Source organism: Hyperolius riggenbachi, chromosome 4, assembly GCF_040937935.1.
Source record: "Hyperolius riggenbachi isolate aHypRig1 chromosome 4, aHypRig1.pri, whole genome shotgun sequence".
In the NCBI taxonomy this organism is placed as follows: Eukaryota; Metazoa; Chordata; class Amphibia; order Anura; family Hyperoliidae; genus Hyperolius; species Hyperolius riggenbachi.
The window spans coordinates 261,122,311-261,145,546 of NC_090649.1; the positions used below are offsets into that span (position 1 = coordinate 261,122,311).

A 23,236-nucleotide genomic window follows, 5' to 3' on the forward strand; every position below is an offset into this window, starting at 1 on the left:
TAATGGCAGGGGAGTGGCACTTATCCACATGGTACAGTCCTGCAATCCATCGTTGACTTTGTTACAAAAGTTGATACACAAGGTAATCCTTTCACAAAGAGACTTCTCAAAAGCTTTCTATTATTACTGGCTAAAAGCTCAAATGTATGTGGGGTTTTCAGAATGACAGTTTCCTTGGGTGAAGATAAATCAGAAGTATTAATAACCCCCCCAAAAAGTCAAGTATGATAACTAATAAAGAAAAGAGAATAGTACAAGACCAAATGTAGAAACGTTTTCTGAGAAGTGAAAATTAATTGAGCAGGGAGGCAGGACAACCTCTTTTTTGCAGCTTAAGTTTTGAATATGTAGTGTATGATTGTAGCTCTGTCTGGCATTTGTTGTATAGGACAAAATTAGCAATTTACCAGTTTGTATTTTTTTGGCCACAAGGCAGAGTCATTGGTCTAACTTTCCACCCTTTCCCACCATTTTCCCTGCTGTGCTTTATTTCCTGATCAAACAAATAGCTCCTCACAACACCAGCAGTGAATACATTTCCATGCCCCCGAGGATTGGGTGATTATATATGGCAGAGATTGTCTGCATGCTCCCATGTGACCTCAGAAGGGGTAGGCTGAAAGTCCAGTGCACGGCAATGGTGAACATGGGCGACCAATGTGTACAGCTAATGGAGGTTAGTAATTAAAATATTTATATTGGTACTGGAGGCTTGGCCTAATTGTTACTGTTTGTGGCCTCTAACAAAGCCTTCTGCATCTGTTCTGATGCCTGCTTAGTTTTTGGGGCAAAGGGCACTTCAAGGGTCTTCTGTCTCTTCTCTAAGGGTGGCCACTAACGATCCAATCTTTTTCATCCAATCTTACCAAATCTATGAAGTAGAAGAGTAAACTGACTGAATATGTTGAATAGATACTATAGGCAGTCCCTTACATTACATAGAAATGGTAAGATTGGATAAAAAAGATTGGATCATTAGTGGCCACCATAAGATTTGCCTATTTAAAAAAGCATAATATGAGTTTAGGTTCACTTCAGTTATATCTAGTTAAGATTCTGAGCTCCTCTGAGAGACTGTTAAAGACATCAATATGCATTATATAAAGCAACACAGAAGATGCCAGTATTATATACATTCATAACAATATTAATAAAAATAGGAAAAACAATTAAAGAGGTTTAATTTGAACCCTTGCATATAATATGAGAAACTTGAGGGTCAAAAAATCATATGACCTTAAAGTTGAGAGCATTTTTTTACCAATTTAATCATTTTTAACTAGATGATCAATTTAGATTATTTTGTGAGTGTATTAAAATTCATTTTTTAAGAAGATTGCTTGCGTTTGCTGCTAGCATTGGAGTAATCTTATCCAGTGATAAGTTGTAGAGGCAAGAGCGCCAAAAAGAGAAGTGCTTGGTTGTTGGATTTTTAAGCAGTGATCACGGCAGCAGGACATACATAATCCTGTATGATTTATTGCACTTTAATCACAAAGCTCTGACATGTCGACATATGTGCAGAGAGAGTGACACCAGGCATTACAACTGTGTGTCTGAAAATTGGCCATGAAGCTGAAGCACATAAGCAGGGTGGTTATTTCATTTTTATTTAATGTTACATTTAATTCATTAGCTGACTTGCATGCAATAATATTTATACCATATGTGGACTGTCCCTGTTGACCTTTTCCTTGTACTTAAGAGTGATAAAAAAATCTTAAAATTAAACTTTGACCAGAAATGCTATAGTATTCAATAAGATGTAAGATTTTAAAACTAGCCATACACTTAAAGATTGTCATTGGATGTGGCAAAATGATCAACCCTTCTCTGATCAGAATCTGATCAGAGACAGGGATCTATTCCTACCACACACAGCACATCAATATTCAATGTTTTTCAGCAGGAAATTCAATAAAAATTGTTGCTGCACTGTTGATTATTGATAATAGTAATTAATTCGCAATTTTGCATAATTACACACACATTTTGCATAATCATAATTTCCCATCGTAATTTGCAATTATGATGCAAAATTGTAATTTGAAATTTCAGGAAAATTCGTAACTAATTTTGCATGTAAACATAATCCCTCCTTAATTGTGCATAATCACGCACAATTTTCACATAGTCATAATTATGATGCGAAATCATAATGCAGAATTTCAGGAAAATTCATAAGTAATTTCGCATGTAAACGTAATCCATCCTTAATTTTGCGTAATTACGCAACATTTCACATAGTTTTATACCAAGTAGTGGTTTATAGCAGATACTGAACAAGTCAAAAACAGAAATTTTCCAAAAGAACTTGTTGCTTTTGAGATAATTGATTTTCAAAATGCAAAGGAAAAACGTTTTTTAAAATCATTTTTCTGAGTTTAAAAAACATTTGCATTTTCAAAATCAATTATCTCAAAACTAGTTAATGATTTTTTTAACATTTTTTTGTGTGCCCTTTGATCTCCTTGACATACGTAGCAATTTTGGTGATGATAGCATGTATGGGGGCTTTGCTATTAAGAGAGTGGTGGAAACTCCAGGAATTGAATGGGAAAATCAATAAGTGTATGGTCCCCATTAGTTCTGTTGTGTACATATACAGTTGCCTCACGATTAGCATGTTCTACCCAAAGGACCTGGTTTATCAAGACAAGTACACTACAAATTGGTTCTTCTTTATCCACTACTAATGACAACTGTATAACTCTAGTCAAAACTATTTTTCTTTAGTTTTACATACAAGTGAAGAGTTCCCACCATCAGCTGCTTCAGCGTAGATGCACTTTGCTTCTCTGTGGTTGGATGTTCCTCAAGGGTCAAAAAATTCCTCACAACCCAACGGCAGTCAACTGCCCATCTCCAAATTGTACTGACCTGTCTCCTATAACCTTATAGGTAAACCCAAGGAGAAGGACCTGGTAACAAGCCCACTCTAGAGAGTCTGTTCCTCAGTAGGGTTACTGGCCTAGTGGCCTATCAGTACTTGCAAAACTAGGAAACACCTGAAGATCACTTAAAACCCCACCTTAGGTTAGCTCATTCCTTCCACAGGTTTCAATGATAACATAAGTATCACTTTATTTGAAGCTAAACATATTTGTAAAAAGCTAAATGTTTGGGTGGAATTCCACTTTAACCTATTTCTTGGAACAAAAGTTGCAAATAGACAATGACGCTAGGGGATGGACTCAGTTGACCACTGATAGTCTATAAGTCTAACAGTGACAGTTGGCCTTATTTGAATGCAGAAGCTAATAAGAAAAAAAAATGCTTCCTGCAATTTCTTCTGCAAACAGGTTCTCTTTGCACTGTGCAACTGAATATGTCCAACAATTTGTCCAACCACATAATGTTGTATGCAACTACAAAATGCCTGTTTAATACACAATATAAAAAATAATGGAATCATATTACTCTTACTTCCAATTAGAAAATGTGCCCATACCTTGCTATAATGTGTCGTGCTTATCAACATATCCATCTATTAAAGAGTTTTCTTGATCAGAAGTGTAACTTCAGCATTTTTCCTGTTTGTTTGCCTACATTCCGAGCTTAATGCAATTGCTTATTTCTTTTTCTAGGTACAATCTGCAAGTTAAGCAATTTATATCATTTACCTGTACTGTTTTATATGATAATAGTAAGCTAACTGCAATCTGCTCATCAGCGTCTTTAGCATATGACATACAATTTTTATGAGTGAGAATGATAATTAGAAGCAGCCATATTGTAATCATGGAATTCATACACTGATCACATACTGCACCAGAATTGGTGTTGCTGATGCAGTATTACAGTATCCATCTTCTTTAGCATATTGTAGGAAACTAATTTGTATTGTTTACACAGACATTCCATAGGTAATTTTCATTCTCTTGGCACTTCCAGAATATGTAATATACAGAAATGTAAAGATACAGTGGGATGCATTTAAACAGCTATTAGGCAGCCGTTTTAGCACACAAAGAGGATGATTTACTAATGCACAGTCTTTATGTATGCCAAAAAAAAAAAGAAAAAAGGCATATGCATATTTACAAAGTAAAAACAAGCCACACATGTGCTCAGCATGCAGGTGGCTAAGGCTATATGGGAATCCACTAAACTGAATCCTTGCCATCTGCAGTGGTGACAGCAACTGCCTGCTTAAGACCAGGCACAGTTGTTGCACCGACTTAGCTATAATGTGCAAGGATGTGTTCTAAACATTCTCCCTTACATTTTTCTCGAGCACATCTTCAATAAAAACAATATATATATATATATATATATATATATATATATATATATATATATATATATATATATATATATATATATACATATACAGTGGTGTGAAAAACTATTTGCCCCCTTCCTGATTTCTTATTCTTTTGCATGTTTGTCACACTTAAATGTTTCTGCTCATCAAAAACTGTTAACTATTAGTCAAAGATAACATAATTGAACACAAAATGCAGTTTTAAATGATGGTTTTTATTATTTAGTGAGAAAAATAACTCAAAACCTACATGGCCCTATGTGAAAAAGAAATTGCCCCCTGAACCTAATAACTGGTTGGGCCACCCTTAGCAGCAATAACTGCAATCAAGCATTTGCGATAACTTGCAACAAGTCTTTTACAGCGCTCTGGAGGAATTTTGGCCCACTCATCTTTGCAGAATTGTTGTAATTCAGCATTATTTGAGGGTTTTCTAGCATGAACCACCTTTTTAAGGTCATGCCACAACATCTCAATAGGATTCAGGTCAGGGCTTTGACTAGGCCACTCCAAAGTCTTCATTTTGTGTTTCTTCAGCCATTCAGAGGTGGATTTGCTGGTGTATTTTGGGTCATTGTCCTGCTGCAGCACCCAAGATCGCTTCAGCTTGAGTTGATGAACAGATGGCCGGACATTCTCCTTCAGGATTTTTTGGTAGACAGTAGAATTCATGGTTTCATCTATCACAGCAAGCCTTCCAGGTCCTGAAGCAGCAAAACAACCCCAGACCATCACACTACCACCACCATATTTTACTGTTGGTATGATGTTCTTTTGCCGAAATGCTGTGTTACTTCTACGCCAGATGTAATGGGACACGCACCTTCCAAAAAGTTCAACTTTTGTCTCGGCGGTCCACAAGGTATTTTCCCACAAGTCTTGGCAATCATTGAGATGTTTTTTTTAGCAAAATTGAGACGAGCCTTACTGTTCTTTTTGCTTAAAAGTGGTTTGCGCCTTGGATATCTGCCATGCAGGCCGTTTTTGCCCAGTCTCTTTCTTATGGTGGAGTTGTGAACACTGATCTTAATTGAGGCAAGTGAGGCCTGCAGTTCTTTAGATGTTGTCCTGGGGTCTTTTGTGGCCTCTCGGATGAGTTTTCTCTGCGCTCTTGGGGTAATTTTGGTCGGCCGGCCACTCCTGGGAAGGTTCATCACTGTTTCATGTTTTTTGTGGATAATGGCTTTCACTGTGGTTCGCTGGAGTCCCAAAGCTTTAGAAATGGCTTTATAACCTTTACCAAACTGATAGATCTCAATTACAGTACTTTTGTTCTCATTTGTTCCTGAATTTCTTTGGATCTTGGCATGATGTCTAGCTTTTGAGGTGCTTTTGGTCTACTTCTCTGTGTCAGATAGCTCCTATTTAAGTGATTTCTTGATTGAAACAGGTGTGGCAGTAATCAGGCCTGGGGGTGACTACAGAAATTGAACTCAGGTGTGAAACCACAGTTTAGTTATTTTTTAACAAGGGGGGCAATCACTTTTTCACACAGGGCCATGTAGGTTTTGAGTTTTTTTTCCTCACTAAATAATAAAAACCATCATTTAAAACTGCAATTTGTGTTCAATTATGTTATCTTTGACTAATAGTTAATGGTTTTTGATGAGCAGAAACATTTAAGTGTGACAAACATGCAAAAGAATAAGAAATCAGGAAGGGGCAAATAGTTTTTCACACCACTGTATATATATATATATATATATATATATATATATATATATATATATATATATATATATATATATATATGTATACTTATTTTTCAGAGAGTATTCCCCCAGAGGCCATTAACCTGCAGCATAAGCACAAGTGCTTCTTCATCCTCCTCAAGTGACCTGCCTTTGCTCCAACCCTCCATGGGGTTCACTCAAGGAGGAGGAAGAGAGCTCCAGTGGGGACACGTAGGCAAGGTACAGCAGCTCTGGTATCAGTGCTGGTTAGGAAAAGGAGCACCCTATCTCGGGACACTATAGTAGAGCATCTCACTGGCTGGGGCGCTATAACTGGGTACACTACAGAAGAAACACATTGGTTGAAGACACTCTAGAGGACCTCTATAGCTGGGTACACTATCTGGGAGCACCATAACCTGGGGACATTGTAAAGGACAGCTATTACAAAGAACACTATGGGGTGGACTTTATTTGGGGACACTATTGAGGAACATGATACCTAGGGAAATGATGGTGGTGTAAGACTGCTCTGGTTGCTGTTCTTTATGATTGTTTAAAGAAAATATGTAGTAGAAGGAGGGTACCATAGTCTAGTTTCTGAGGTATTGTGAAACCCTGTGCTTAAAGAGAAAAGATACCCCTATACACAGCACCACTGCAGACCATATGTATCAATCAAAAAATATATTTTTATTTCAAGCTTTGCAAACACATATCAATGATACACAAAAATTTAAAAACATCTAAAAACAGCATAATATTGTATTTCCAGCCATATTCAACATAATGGGCCTGCTAGATATAATAATCTATTATGTTCAGTCTCAGTGAATGTACAACCTGTAACCACTGGGGGCTCAGAGAATGAGCCCCCTCGTGCATGAACCCGGGTTCAGTAAGAATTATAAAGTGCAAAAAATTGGAACCATGAAAGTGCATATAGTGCTACACAAACAAACAATCATTCAGCATATGCAATAACTGTGCAACCTATCAGACTAAAAGTGCAGTTTAAATACTGTCAGAGTCACTAATGACCAAGTGGAAGCAGCCTATTAGGATCTGCAAAGAAGAGAATAAGTAAAAGATACTTAGCCGGGTATGAAAAGAGAGGCAGGCAGACTGGCTTGGAAAGACGGAAGTATCCCCTCAGGACATAGCCCACATGCTCCGCGGTCGTCACTCCGCTTTGAAAGGTGAGGTTGTATCTTTTACTTATTCACTTCTTTGCAGATCCTAATAGGCTTCTTCCACTTGGTCATTAGTGACTCTGACAGTATTTAAACTGCACTTTTAGTCTGATAGGTTGCACAGTTATTGCATATGCTGAATGATTGTTTGTTTGTGTAGCACTATATGCACTTTTATGGTTCCAATTTTTTGCACTTTATAATTCTTACTGAACTTGGGTTCATCCACGAGGGGGCTCATTCTCTGAGCCCCCAGTGGTTACAGTTTGTACATCCACTGAGACTGAACATAATAGATTATTATATCTAGCAGGCCCATTATGTTGAATACGGCTGGAAATACAATATTATGCTGTTTTTAGATGTTTTTAAATTTTTGTGTATCATTGATATGTGTTTGCAAAGCTTGTAATAAAAATATATTTTTTTGATTGATACATTTGGTCTGCAGTGGTGCTGTGTATAGGGGTATCTTTTCTCTTTAAGTACTATGTATACATGCTCTACCCCAGCACACGCAGTTATTATTACTTGGGGTGCTGACAAACTCTTTTGTATTGTGTGAAACCCTGTTGGGAGTGCATGGTAGCCTGTGATATTTGAAGTCTAGCATCATGCTCAAAAACGAAAATGCCCAGCCTCTGATCTTCGTATATTTTATTTTAGTGACAAGACAATATACTCTGCAAAGTGCTGGGAAAGATGATGGCGCTATATAAATAGTAAATAATAATTTTACCACCAAGTCAAGTTTATTGTATCTTACCAGACTACTGTTTCTTTTTGCCAGATACCTTGGCCATGGGGCATCCTTTCTTGTCTGTGTGAAAAGAAATTGTGATTAGTTCATCATCCAGCAACCGTGAACTTTCTTCTAAGATATCTAAATAGGTAATGCCATCTATTATTTTTATACTACCATGTGGAACAGCAGTAGATTAGTTTGAGATCTTAAAATAGCTTCAACTTCAGATGAGTCAGATCAGCATTAAAGGAAAGGTCCAGTTTGACATTTTTTTTTATTTTCACATTAGATGTACAGTATGTAGAAATGTCCAGTATTTGCCTTAAATGTACTTTATTTTGAACGTCTTCTGTTGATTTTGATACTTTTGCCATTAGTAATAGTGATTGTGTTGTAGTTAGACTCATGGATTCTACTTCAATTTTAAAACTACTGTAGGGAAAATGTTTTTAATGCAGTTAGATAAAAGATTGTTGTGGTATACTTAATAGTTACGTATCCTTGCCCATTGGTATTGCAGCTGTACATAGATCCCTGGAAAAAGCATTGGATTTGGTCCAGTACACCAACAAGTGTAATGACTAACAGGAATTAACAAGCTAAATGTCAATGTTTTTGCCAGGGACCACTGTACAGCTGCAATATTATTTACTGCTGTAGGGGTCATCGGGGCTGGGTGCTGGATGGGAGGTACATTTCCCCGTTATTTGGACTGTGGTCCCTTTAAAAATGAGATGTTTACCTGGAAGGGAGTCCAGGTATTGTTTGGCAGCAAGCTAGTTGCTGCCTTTGTGGGGTTTTTTTTTCCAGGGCTGGACTCCTGGAATGGGAAGGAAGGAAAGGCGGGCCGTCCCATTCCACCCAGGTGCACACCTGGTTTTCTGTGGAGCTGAAGAAGGCTCTAACACATTTGCATATCAGGAAGCAGCTCACATGCAGTCAGGGTGGAGTTGATGTGGAGGAGCATGTGTGCTGCTGAGCTCCTGACAAGTCGGTCTGGGAGACATCGCTGAGAGAGCCAAACCATACTTTGGACTGCTGTTTGTATGGCTTTGACTTAAATGATCTGTATTTGAATAAGCTGGACTATTACTACTGCTATATGGACTACAAAAGCTGAAGTAAGCTTGCCATTTATTTTCCATTTATGCCGGTGAAAAGCTGTTATATTACTGCTGCAAAATAAACAGATTTTGTGTACAAGATGCGACCCCTCTAAGCTTCACACTGTCTAAATAAAAAAAGTGGAGCAGCCTCCCCTTCAAGTCTTGTATACTTGTAACCAGTGCAGGCTAATAAAGCCAGAATTTGGAGCCCAGGCAGAATGAGGCTATGCAACTTGAGCTATACCAACCCACATGGTCCATGACATGTGGGGTGCTGGAATAGTGGGGTGGCTCAGAGTCTTATAATGCAATCTGCAAATGTAAAGATTTTTTACTTACCCAGGGCTTTCTCCAGCCCCATAAGCACGGATGCGTCCCTTGCCATCCTCCCACAGTCCTCTATTTAGCGGCAATCATCCCCGGTAACTGGTTCAGTTGCATCAGGCTGGGTCTACGGCGCATGTGCGGGAGGCACATGCCAGAAGACCAGGACTGGACCCAACTGAGCCAGTTACCGGGGAGGAGGACTACCGGAGGATGGCGAGGGACGCATCTGTGCTTATGGGACTGGAGAAAGCCCCGGGTAAGTAAAAAACCTTTACATTTGCAGGTCTCTGGTACAATTTAAGGTTAGAAAATTAGTGTCACATGCAGAAAGTGTCATAATAAGACTTTGCAGAGCGCAAGATGGAAACCCCCATCATACACACACACACACACACACACACACACACACACACACACACACACACACACACACACACACACATACACACACACACACACACACACACACTTCATTCTTCAGCTCTGGCCAGCAAGGAAAGAGGCCAAAGTGCATTAGTGAAATATTATTATTGAGGTATATAGACACAGACTACACAGAACATTTATATTGCGTTTTTCTCCTTGCAGAGTCAAAGCACCAGAGCTGCAGCCACAAGGATACACTCTACAGGCCATAGCATTGTTAGGGAATTTTGCCCAAGGTCTCCTACTGAATAGTTGCTGGCTTACTATAACCTGGTCTCCTGTGTCAGAGGCAGAGCGCTTAACCACTACACTATCCAGCCACATATATACCGTGTTTCCCCGAAAATAACTTGCTAGGTCATATTTTCGAGGAGGGCTTACAATTTTGTTCCCCAGTGGCAGCCCCCAGTCCAGTAAAGCCCTTCCCTCCCTCCCTGATGTGCTGCCCTGGACTAGGTTCCCTCGGCTACAGAACGGCAGCCCCAGCCCAGTAAAACCCTTCCTTCCTTCCCATTCCCTCCCTCTGCAGAGTGGCGAGCGGAGCATTACAACAGAGGATACTCACCGGCTTCCGATGTACTGGTAGCAACAATAACTTCTCTCTTCAGCATGACGAGAGCCACGGTTGTCAGGATGCTGCTGAGGAAAGACGTTAACGCTGGCAAGTTGGAAGCCGGTGAGTTTCATCTACTGTAACGGTAATGCTCCGCTCGCGACTCTGCAAAAAAGCATGCTTGAAATATAAGACATGTCTTATTTTCCGGGGATTTTGTATTTTAGGGAGAAGATGGTAGAACTTGGCAGAGATGATATCAAATAAATGTAAGGTTAGTTCTGGTCTGCTTTAAACATTATTTAGTAAATGATTTTCAGCTTTTCATTAAAGAAAATGTTATGATTAATTTCACTTCATGTGCTCTTTTCACTGGTTTGAACTTTTCCAAATTCTCCACACAGTGCTTCAGTTCCTTCTTTTATCAAACATAATGCTGTTTTATTAGTCGACTACAAATACACTAATTTGGGAAAGAGATGCATTCAGCTCAAGGACATACATTAAGAAAAAAGTATCAACATTATAAATTAAAATAACTACATAAAAAATTACGTTAGTGCAAAAAGGCACAATATTCTCCACATTCCGATTTTAATTGTACTGCTATAAAAGTAGAAAGCCTGGATTATGTTCAGGAAAATGGATATTTTTTCCACTGTTTCTTCTATTGTTGAAACAGCGGCAGCCCTATTTGTATTTACATTCAGTCATTTATTGCCCATTAAAGAAGTAAAGCTATGTTAATGCAAGGGAAAAAAATCAATGGTACTCAGATCAGTTGCTGTGGGGAAACAGAGCAGCAGCTGGTTTGCAAACTGAAAGCCCACACAGATCAATGAAATTACAAGCTAAATCTGCTGATGCTCACAAACTGCTCCAGCATTGTGATGCCTAACCTTCTCAAGTTCAAGATCTGTGACATAACAGTTTCGCTTTTTGCGAAAGGATAAAAATGGGACTGCAATAGCATGAAGGCAATTTCAGTCAGGCACAGTATGTACACAAGTATCAAACGGAACCTTTTGTTGGAAAATTGCTGAGCTTTCTATCAATATTTAATAAGGATATTTTGCTAATAAACTTTAAAAATAAACAGTTCAGGCACAGATTGTATTAGGATAGGGAAAATAGACATTCCCTAGCCTCGAATTCACAATATAAAGCTTGGTTATAGGACCACAACTGAGTGTGTACTTAAAGAGGAACTGTAGTGAAAATAACATAATGAATGAAATTGTTTATTTTTTGCAATATTCATTTATAAATAGTTTTTTTTTAATTTTTGCTAATTGTAAAATCTTTTGTCACTTTAACTTACATTTTGAAATGTATCACAGGTAGCAACATCGTTAGTCCTGTCAGGTGATCTCTGCAGATTATTTGTTTACTGAGAGTTTTGAACCAAGTATAACATAAACTTAGTCTCCTAGAATGCTCTGGGAGGAGAATTCTGCATAACTAAATAGCCTAGGCTAAGTATCACTGGGAGGGTGGGGCTAAATTCCAATATACAGCAATATATAGATATATTCAGTTTTTCTTCATTGTTTCTCTATGGAGATCATTTTTTCATATTTTGTTTAACCACTTGACCACTGAGGGTTTTTTTACCCCTTTAGGACCAGAGCAATTTTCACCTGTCAGCGCTCCTCCCATTCTTTCACCAATAATTTAATCACAACTAATCACAATGAAATCATATATATATATTGTTTTTTTTCCCACCAATTAGGCTTTCTTTGGGTGGTACATTATGCTAAAAATTATTTTATTCTAAATGCATTGTAATTGAAATAATAAGAAAAAGAATGAAAAAAAAATCATTATTTTTCAGTTTTTGGCCATTATAGTGTTAAAATCAACCATTCTACTTTGGATAAAATCCACACATTTTATTTGCCCATTTGTCCCAGTTATTGCAATGTTTAAAACATTTCCCTAGTGCAATGTATCGTGCCAATATTTTATTTGGAAATAAAGGTGCATTTTTTCAGTTTTGCGTCCATCACTAATTACAAGCCTGTAAATTTAAAATTAACAGTAATATACCCTCTTGACATAAATATTAAAACATTTCAGTCCCTAAGGTAACTATTTATGTATTTTTTATGCCTTTTTTTTTTTTTTTTTTATAAAAAAAGTTTGGGTACTATGGGAGGGTGTGGGAGGGAAATAGTTAATTATAGAAGTCAGTGTTGGGATTTTCATTAAATAAAAGTGAATTTTGTTGTAATTTTTTCCGATTCACACACGTTAGTACGTGAATCGAAGTAATGCGTGACACTGCAACAGGAAGATACAATGAATGCAGGCATCTTATAGACGCCGGCGTTCATTGACTCAGGGACTTAGATAAATGAACTGTGTTCCCATTCATTCTTCTCCCTGCTAACAGTCATGGTAGTGTGCGCAGGAGCGAGCAGCGGCCGCTGCAGACACATTGTTAGGTTTGCAGGGAAACCTGTTGACCGCACCACTGAGGCAAGGGTTTCCCAGGGCGCAGGGTCTAAGTGACCACGGGTCTTCACCCGCGTCCCCCTAGTGGAAACGCTGGACTTTGCTGCCTAGTGCCCACCAGGTTGCACCCCAGTTTACCCCAACAGTGGTTTAGAGAACAGGCGACACTACAGTGTGGAGACTTAGATAATGCGTACCGTAGTCCAATAACAAGCCAGAGGTCGTGGGCAGGTAGCTGAGGATCGTAGTCGAGAGACAGGCCAGAGGTCGAGGCAGGCGGAGAACAATCTTGATCGGTGAGGCAGGCCAGGAGTCAGGGCAGGCAGAAAGCAAGCATAATCAGGAACAAGCCGAGGGTCAGGATACCAGAGATCAGGAGTAGTCAATAGCAAGCCGAGTCAGGAAACCAGAAGTCAATCAAAGTAAGCACACCAGGAACGCTGGCAACACAGGAACTAGCTGAAATGAACTGTCAGCACTTACTGCAGGGCGGAAGAGGCTTTTATAGGGGAAATCCTGTTTGGGCACGAGATTTGAATCTCGCGCATGCGCTGATGCGTGCAAACGTCCGCAATAGGAACGCGGACGCGTCCAGTACTGGAAATGTATCGTGCACGCGTACGTCTGGACGCAATAGCCCGTCGAGTCCACCCAGGAAGTAGACAGCAGACCCGATGTGCACCATGGGAACCCGGACGCCGCGGCCCAGCACGGTGAGTCTGACATTGCCCCCCCCCCCCATGGGCAGCCTCCGGATGCCCATTGGCCCAGGTTTTTCAGGATGTAACCGATGGAAATCCCTGATCAGTCTAGGGGAATGTACATTGGTTGCAGGTTCCCAGGAACTTTCCTCGATACCATAGCCTTTCCATTTGATCAGATATTGTAAAGATCTGCCCCGATTTCTACAATCCAAAATATTCTCCACTTCAAACTCTTCGGAACCATCCACATTTATAGGAGAAGGAGGTTGAAGAGATCTATTCTGAAAAGGATCTGGAAACAATCTTTTCAAACAAGATACGTGAAAAACCGGGTGCACCCTAATGGAGTCAGGTAATTGTAACTTAAAAGCAACTGAACTAATCTGATGAAGAATTGGGTAGGGACCAATGAATTTAGGACCAAGTTTCTTTGATGGACAATGCAGTTTCAAATTAGTTGTAGAGAGCCAGACCATATCACCTATTTTAAAATCAGGACTTTGTCTCCTTTTTTTATCTGCTGTGAGCTTCATCTGTCTCTGAGATTGGCTTAACACGTCTTGTAGGATACTAAAGTTCTGCACCAGGCCTGCTAATCTTTCCTGTATACTTGGAACTGTGGAACCGACACGTATATTTGGTAAAGAAGCTGGATGGAAAGCGTAGTTGGCATAAAAAGGAGTCTGCTTTGTCGAGGCGTGTATGGAATTATTGTAAGCGAATTCTGCAGAAAAAATGAAAGAGGACCAATCTTCTTGAGAAGCAGATGTAAAGCAGCGTAAGTATTGTTCTAATGTCTGATTAGTTCTCTCAGATTGCCCGTTAGACTGTGGATGATAACCATAGGTGAACGATAATGAGATCTTGAGTTTCTTGGCGAGCTCCTTCCAAAACTTAGAGGTAAACTGAACTCCGCGATCTGATACAATGTCAGAAGGTAGTCCATGAAGACGAACAACTTCTCTTAAAAAATAGTCAGCAGTGGTACTGGCATTAGGGATTCCTTTCAAGGGAATAAAATGTGCCATTTTTGTGAACTGATCCACAACTACAAAGATTGTTGTAAATCCATTGGAGAGAGGTAGGTCTGTAATAAAGTCCATGGTAATCATTTCCCAGGGACGGGAAGGTATCGGTAAAGGTGTAAGAAGACCCCATGGAAGCTGTCGTGGTCTTTTAGAACGGGCACAGATGGTACATGAACTCACAAAGTCTCTACAATCCTTTCTTAATTCTTCCCACCAAAAGTTCCGCTGCAGCAATTCTAAAGTTTTAGTTACTCCAAAGTGACCAGCTAGCGGATTGTCATGACAAAGTTGTAACACAGGGACTCGAAGTTCTTTTGGGACCACAATCTTTTCAGAGTTGAGTAATAGACCATCCTTATATTGGAAGGTGTCTGGGATTGGATCAGGATTCTTAGAGACCACTTCCTTTATCTGCTCAAGTAAATCGGGTTGGATCATCAAGAAATGCTGAGGTGAAAGGATGGTGTCATTATTGTCAGAAGCCGCTTGTTCATCAGGAAACATGCGAGATAAAGCATCTGCTTTGGTATTCTTGCTACCTGGTCTAAAGGTTAAGTGAAAATGGAAGCGAGCAAAGAACAGTGCCCAGCGAGCTTGATGGGGCCGCAAACGTTTCGCAGTTCTTAGGTACTCGAGGTTTCTGTGGTCGGTAAAGATGATAAAGGGTTCCGAAACTCCCTCCAACAAGTAACGCCACTCTTCTAAGGCTGCTTTAATGGCCAATAACTCTCTATCGGCCACATCATAATTTCTTTCTGATAGACTCAGCTTCCTGGAGAAGAATGCTACTGGATAAAGTAAATTTTTAGGGCCAAAGCGTTGTGAAAGCACAGCTCCAATTGCGTTCTCAGATGCGTCTACTTCAAGAATAAATTGACAAGATGGATCTGGATGTTTCAGAATGGATGCAGAAGTAAATACATTTTTCAACTTTTCAAAGGCTGTCTGTGCTTCAGGAGACCATTGGAACTTGAACTTGGTGCTGGTTAATTTAGTGATAGGTGCCACTACTGCCGAGAAATCTTTAATGAACCGTCTGTAAAAGTTGGCGAAGCCGATGAAGCGTTGTACTGCCTTTCTATCCTGCGGAACAGGCCAGTCAAGGATGGCTGAAACTTTACTCTTATCCATCTCGATTCCTTCTGATGAGATTTGGAAACCCAGAAATTGTATATTCTTCTTCTCGAATTCACATTTCTCTAATTTAACGTAAAGATTATGTGTTCTCAAACGACACAACACTTTCTTTACATGCTTTCTATGTTCTTCAAGGTTAGCAGAAAATATCAGTATGTCATCCAAGTAGACTGCCATAAATAAATCAAGATAGTCTCTGAATATGTCATTGACAAAATGCTGGAAAGTAGCAGGGGCATTGCACAGTCCAAACGGCATGACTAGATATTCAAAGTGGCCGTAGCGTGAACGGAATGCAGTCTTCCATTCGTCTCCTTGCCTGATGCGGATGAGATTGTAGGCTCCTCGGAGATCTAATTTTGTGAAGACTTTAGCAGTTCTCAGTCTTTGGAATAGATCAGGTAGCAAAGGAAGAGGATACCTGTTTTTCACCGTTATCTTATTCATTTCTCTGTAGTCCACACAGGGTCTTAAGGAACCATCCTTTTTTTCTACAAAGAAAATGCCCGCACCAGCGGGAGAAGTAGAGGGGCGTATGAATCCTTTGACCAAGTTTTCTTCAATATACTGTTTAAGTGTCTGAGATTCAGGCTCGGATAGGGGAAAAGTTGTTCCAAAAGAAATTTCAGCTCCTGGATAAAGTTCAATTGGGCAATCATAAATTCTGTGGGGAGGAAGACTGTCGGCAGACTTTTTGTCGAAGACATCTCCGTAATCTCGATATTCTGATGGAAGAAGGGTCTCCTTTTCAGGGCTGAGGCAGAACAGACGGCCCACTTCAGGAAGACAGAAACGTTGACAATATGATGAGGAAAAACTGACAGTCCTTGAACACCAATTGATGAGTGGGTTATGAGCCTGCAGCCAAGGGATACCTAAGATAATGGGAAACAGGGGAGATGGTAGCAGATCAAAGGTCAAATACTCCTGATGACCTCCAGGAGCGATCACCAGTAAAGGATAGGTCTCCTGAGTGACTGGACCAGAGATGATTGATGAACCGTCTGCTAATTGAATGGGTACGGGTTTGGTCTTCTTGCGAGTAGGAAGATTAAGTTGTTGTGCCAAGTGTAGATCCAGAAAACAAGAACATGCTCCAGAGTCAAGGATAGCTTCTATTTTCGTAGTTCCTCCTGGAACCTGTAATAAAAGAGATATAGACACATGAGCTGAGGAAGGCTGAGTGAATTCCAGGAGTTGATCAATTGAGCTTTCAGATCTACCTTTAGGTCTGGATTGGGCAATTCTGGCGATAATGTCCGGAAAGTCCACACTACATACACAGATTCAAAGAACGTCGTCGTTGTCGTTCATCCTCAGAGAGAGGTCCTCTGGCCAGACCAAGCTGCATAGGTTCTGGTTCCTCAGTGCTGTTATCACTGGAAGCAGCATGGGTGGTGGAAGATGTTACTGCGGGTGAAGAGGTAGGAAACCATGAAGAACGTATAAATCCAGCTCGTTCATGTCTTCGTTCACGGAGACGTCGATCAATCTGGATTGATAACTGAATTAATTCCTTCAACGTCTCAGGAACCCCGACCCTGGCTAGCTCGTCCTTGAGTTGGTCGCATAGTCCAAGGCGGAATTGAAATCTCAAGGCAGAGTCATTCCAAGATGTATCCCCACTCCATCTGCGAAATTCAGACACATAATCCTCGACCGGCCGCCGACCCTGGCGGAGGTTCTGTAATGCTATTTCAGCAGAGGTGGTACGACCTGGGTCGTCATATATTTCGGCTAAAGCCTCAAACAGGGAAGTGACTGAGTCCAGGATCGAATCACAATTCTCCCGAAGACGTAAGGCCCATGACTGTGGTTCTCCCTGAAGTAAGGAGATGATAGTTCCGACCTTGGCTATCTCAGTAGCATAAGTGCGAGGTTGAAGTTCAAACAACATTAAACAGGCCTCCTTGAAGGTTCTAAACTTGCTTCTCTCTCCGGCAAAGCGATCAGGCAAGGGTATTCTTGGTTCCGGAGTAGGGGCATTAATTGTCACATTAGTAGGGGCCGGTAGAGCAGGAGCAGCTGTACTAGAAGTGGAGATATTCCGGAGTTGGCCTTGAATTTGATGATATCCGGCCTGTACTTCTTGAACAGAGATTTGTAGGTCCGAAATCATCTTGCACAAAACATCCATGTCAGCGGTTGCTCCAGTAGTGTCCATAATGGCTGACAGTTACTGTTAGGTTTGCAGGGAAACCTGTTGACCGCACCACTGAGGCAAGGGTTTCCCAGGGCGCAGGGTCTAAGTGACCACGGGTCTTCACCCACGTCCCCCTAGTGGAGACGCTGGACTTCGCTGCCTAGTGCCCACCAGGTTGCACCCCAGGTTACCCCAACAGTGGTTTAGAGAACAGGCGACACTACAGTGTGGAGACTTAGATAATGCGTACCGTAGTCCAATAACAAGCCAGAGGTCGTGGGCAGGTAGCTGAGGATCGTAGTCGAGAGACAGGCCAGAGGTCGAGGCAGGCGGAGAACAATCTTGATCGGTGAGGCAGGCCAGGAGTCAGGGCAGGCAGAAAGCAAGCGTAATCAGGAACAAGCCGAGGGTCAGGATACCAGAGATCAGGAGTAGTCAATAGCAAGCCGAGTCAGGAAACCAGAAGTCAATCAAAGTAAGCACACCAGGAACGCTGGCAACACAGGAACTAGCTGAAATGAACTGTCAGCACTTACTGCAGGGCAGAAGAGGCTTTTATAGGGGAATTCCCGTTTGGGCACGAGATTTGAATCTCACGCATGCGCTGATGCGTACAAACGTCCGCAATAGGAACGCGGACGCGTCCAGTACTGGAAACGTATCGTGCACGCGTACGTCTGGACGCAATAGCTCGTCGAGTCCACCCAGGAAGTAGACAGCAGACCCGACGTGCACCATGGGAACCCGGACGCCGCGGCCCAGCACGGTGAGTCTGACACGCATATTAATGGCTCTGGGACTTCAAGTGAAGTTTTCCCGGGACGTGATTATGCTGCACCTGGTACAGTAAGTAGTTAAGATATCTTTTCAGATGTAGAATTCAATACAATACAATAACATTTGTAAAGCGCTTTTCTCCCACAGAAGTCAAAGCACATAGTTATGTCTCAGATCAAGACAAGGTTGCAGGCTGGACTGTGTTACAGAGGAAATAGTCAGGTGTTCATAAATGCCAGACTAAAGAGGTGGTTTTCTGTTTGGACTTAAATGCTTCCAGGGATGGAGCTGTTCTGATTGGGTGTGGCAGGGAGTTCCAAAGTGTAGGGGCAGCATGACAGATGGCTCTGTCTCCAAAGGTTTTGAGGTGGACTCTGGGGTGACCAAGGAGTAAACATAAGTTTACTCTTCAAGTTTACTCCTTGAGTAGTAAACTTATGAGAAAAGGTGAATTAAATAAGAGCCAGGAATTGTTTCTGATGCTGAAACCAGTAAAAGATACCATAAAAGTGTGTATCCTGAATAATTTACTGCATTCTAATATTTATCACTACAGTGCCTCTTTAAAGAGACACTGAAGCGAAAAAAAAAATTATGATTTGTATGTGTAGTACAGCTAAGAAATAAAACATTAAGATCATATACATCAGTCTAATTGTTTCCAGTACAGGAAGATTTAAGAAACTCCAGTTGTTATCTCTATATAAAAAAGCCATTAAGCTCTACGACTTTCAAAGTCGTGGAGAGGGCTGTTTTCTGACTTTTATTATCTCAACTGTTAGTTAATTTTTTTACTTTTCCTCTGCCAGAGGAGAGGTCATTAGTTCACAGACTGCTCTGAAAGAATCATTTTGAATGCTGAGTGTTGTGTAATCTGCACATATTAGAGAATGATGCAATGTTAGAAAAAACACTATATACCTGAAAATAAAAATATGAGAATATTTTCTTTGCTGCTAATCTTCTAGTAATTATTCATAGAACACAACCAATTCATTATATCATATATTTTTTTTCGCTTCAGTGTCTCTTTAAGTGCAGGGCAAAGTGACATCAATACAATAAGTGACAGATAAATACTTAGAAAGTGTGACATCAGGTCTTTGGCTTCACATGTACCTGAGTTCGATGGGTATAGGACAGAGTTCCGCTTCTGTTCTGTGATGTTTCTATTTGCTCCATTCTGTGTGCCATTCCCTTTTGCAGGGTGTAAGTATGCTGAGTGAGTAACCATTCTCTCTTTGCTTGTGTTCTAATGCAGTACTGGTGGCACGGTGTCCGCTTCATGTCCACTTACATTGCACAGTGGGAGGTACATGAGTATATCGACACAAAGGAAGTAAATACTGGCTATGTGAGACAAATGTACAAGATACAGCCACATTAATCCATGCCATGTACTGATGAGGACCAACCAGTCCGAAACAGTCTGTATGCATGCTGGATTAGTGTGGCTCTGTACAATTAACACGCTGGCACATCATTGCATTCCAACAGTTCTGGAGGTGTATCTGGATTTTAGGAACAACAAAGGCACAATTTGCATATTCAGCAGTGATGCATTTTGGGAGACATCATATGCTCACTCCAACCTGAATAATTGCAAATACCTTCAGTTTTAGAGAAGGCACAATTTTGTTTTGCATACAATTTTTACAAACAGAGCTTTTTGGACCTTTTTAGCCCCTTACACATTCCTATGAGTTTTGGTTTGTCATGAGCTCTCTTGGCAATCTTTAACTCTGGGTGTTTTAAGTCATACCTCATAAAGCCACATTAACCTATGCCATCTACTGATGAGGATCAGCCAGTCTAAAACATCCTGTATGCATGTTGGATTAGTGAGGCTCTGTAATATTAACAATCTGACACATCATTGCATTCCAGCAGTTTTGGAGGTGTGTCTGGTTTTTTTGGCATAACAAAGAGACAATTTGCAGATTTAGCAGTGAGGCATCATGGGAGAAATCATATGCTCTCTCCAACCTGAATAATAGCAAACACGTTCTGTTTAAGGCCAGGTTCACATTAGCATTTTTTTTGTGGATCGGAAATGGACCGTATACTGTACAAACGGAATAGACGGGAACGGATCCAATGTTAATTTATGGGACCGTACACATTTGTCCGTCCGTACAGATACGCTACCTACGTTCTGGTCCCCGGATTGAAAAAATGCTGCAGGCCCTAATTTTCTGGACCGTTGCTCCCTGCGGACCTGAATCGGAAGGTTTTGCAGGGCAATAGGAACACACAGAAAACGGAACTTAACAACACACTGGCTATAAAAATTGATCTTTCTGGCCGCTTCCTGTGTACTCTCTATGATACAGTGGCCATCTTGGCTTGTTTTTTTGGCACATGGGCCTAGAAGTGCTACAGGAGTGAGGTCCATCCCACTTTGTGGATTTCTGGAAAGAGATGGAAGACATCAGGCCATACAGCATTGAGGACCTAAAAATCAGGCTATTCCAAGCCAGAAGCTGTAGAAATACACTGGATCCTTTGTCCAAACAGGATGCTCTCTCCTTAACAATGACTGTCAGGAACCGGCCCGCGGCACGCCTGCGTATACGGTTCCCGACTGCGGGTTTGACCAGATTAAGCGGGGAACAGCCTTATTTAAGCTACAACCAAGGCTGGAACCCCTCAAACACTTCCCACTGCCACCACTAGCGTTGCTAGACACGTTCACTTCGCTATCGAGTGCTCAATACGCAATCTGCGTTTTTGTATTTGGGTCAGCTTTGCGCTTAGGCCAAATACGGGAACGCCACGCACCCACACACACACACAGTTGCAATCTTACACTGTCGTGAAGCAAAGACCCACTAACAGTCGTTCCGAACGATACTGTTAGCCACTCTGCTGTCGCTACTCGCACTGGCGTTGTTCGTTTGTTGGGTCAGCTGCGCGCTTAGGCCAACGTATGACAAACGCCCCCACACACAATGCAATTACAATTTCATACGGTAGTGTTGCTCAAGCGTACAATTAGGCATGAACTTATACACGGTTACACTTCAGTCTCTTCTAGGCTATGAGTGTTAGTTTAGTACGGCAGAAGTCAAGCTTATTAAATAATAATTTAATATTCTAGAAAAACATAGAACAATGCAGAACTTAATATATACAAAAAGATTACAAAAAACAAAGTAAAAATAGTTACAAGATAAAAGTTACAAAGATAACACACAAAGCGATTTTGCTTACCAAAATAAACGGGAAATAAACGTACCAGCGTATCGATCTGGTGTTGTTGCGGGGGGTTCGCACTTCTGGTCAGGAACCAGGTTAGTTCTAGCCGTGTGAGCTACCTCCAAGAACTACAAGTTGTGGCTATCCTAGCTGCGGTTTTATACTATGAAATACGCCTGGAGGCTGTAAGCCTGTGTGGACGGGGGGGGGGGGGGGAAGCTAGATTTAATTACATCCTCAGTCATAATTGGATCTCCAGAGATCTAACATCCACCTGTGAAAAATGTACAATAGCCCACATACATGAAAAGATTTCCCTAGTCCACGTTACAGGTGACAACCCCATTGTTGACAGTACTTCCTAGCTGATCAAAGATAAGGAGGTTGCACCTCCACCAATAATTCAATTTCCACAGGTAGCAAATGGTATCAAAAGGACTTCAACACACTTCACTTCTGCCATTGTCTTATTACCCCAAGCATTATTCACTGAAGTCCTCTTTAGATGCAAATGTAGGTCTTTGAAGTTCCCTGACTATGTCCTGATTGGTATAATGGGACAATAGGGCTTCTAATTAGCTCCCTGCTCTCCCAGGAACTGAGGGTAATTGTATTCCACACTGTCACACAGACAAGTACAGCTTCCCCCAAAGCCAGATGATGACTCATACATACGCATCTGAAGTACAGTACATAGCAGTCAGACAGGCAAATTAAAATATTATCCTTACATCATAAGCACCTCAGTGTATTCCTGACACGCCCCCTCTTCCAAATGGTGCCGGCAGATGATTCTAACGAATCGTCCTGCCAAAGCCGACACTGACGGCCGGGCCTGGAGGGGTAATTCCTTAGCTCCAAGCTACAGGACTGGAAAGCTAGGTCAGGTTGCTGCAATGTGTCATTGCCCCTGACAACCTGACGTAACCAACCAGGGGAATGTGAGTCAGTGACAACCGTGAATTGGCGACCATAGAGACAGTGCTGCAGCTGGGGAAGGGTTCCAACCGTCGCTACACGCACTTCCTCTACAGTGGCAGGAGCTATCTCTCGGTCCCTTTGGGGAATGATTATCTGCCGGTCTGCCTCCTCCACTTCGGACAGCTCAGAGGGAATAACTTCCCAGGACCCTCTCAGCCCGCCCCTCCCAGCTGGTGACCTGCTGGCTAGCCCCCTGAGCTCTTCCAGGCTGCTGTCAAATCGAACAGCCCCAGAGAGCTCAGGGCTGCCTGTCACACATTCCAGGAAGGCTGCAGACGGAGAGGCTCCTGGGCCCTCCAGGCCAGGTTCCGGATTGGATGTGGCTGACCCAGCAACATTTGCCACTTTAGTGGACAGTCCCTCTGCTGTAGACTCGCTAGCGCTGCGGGTTACCACTGCAGCGGAGGGAGCGTCCACATTACACGTATCATAAACCACATCACCTTTGGTCTGGAAACCATCTGAAGGGGAAGGATCTGGCCTAGTGCCATCTGCCCCTTCAGTGGACAGTCCACCTG

General features: G+C 41.4%; 1 long non-coding RNA gene across 1 annotated transcript in view; it reads left to right on the top strand.

The window, feature by feature from the left end:
- Positions 1–548: 548 nt before the first annotated feature.
- The window catches only part of LOC137570703 (uncharacterized), a 39,930-nt gene continuing 17,242 nt past the window's right edge, over positions 549–23,236 (top strand). The window contains exons 1-3 of the long non-coding RNA XR_011031146.1: positions 549–676; positions 7,924–8,024; positions 10,518–10,564. This is a non-coding gene — a long non-coding RNA (uncharacterized lncRNA). The remainder of the gene's footprint in view (positions 677–7,923; positions 8,025–10,517; positions 10,565–23,236) is intronic.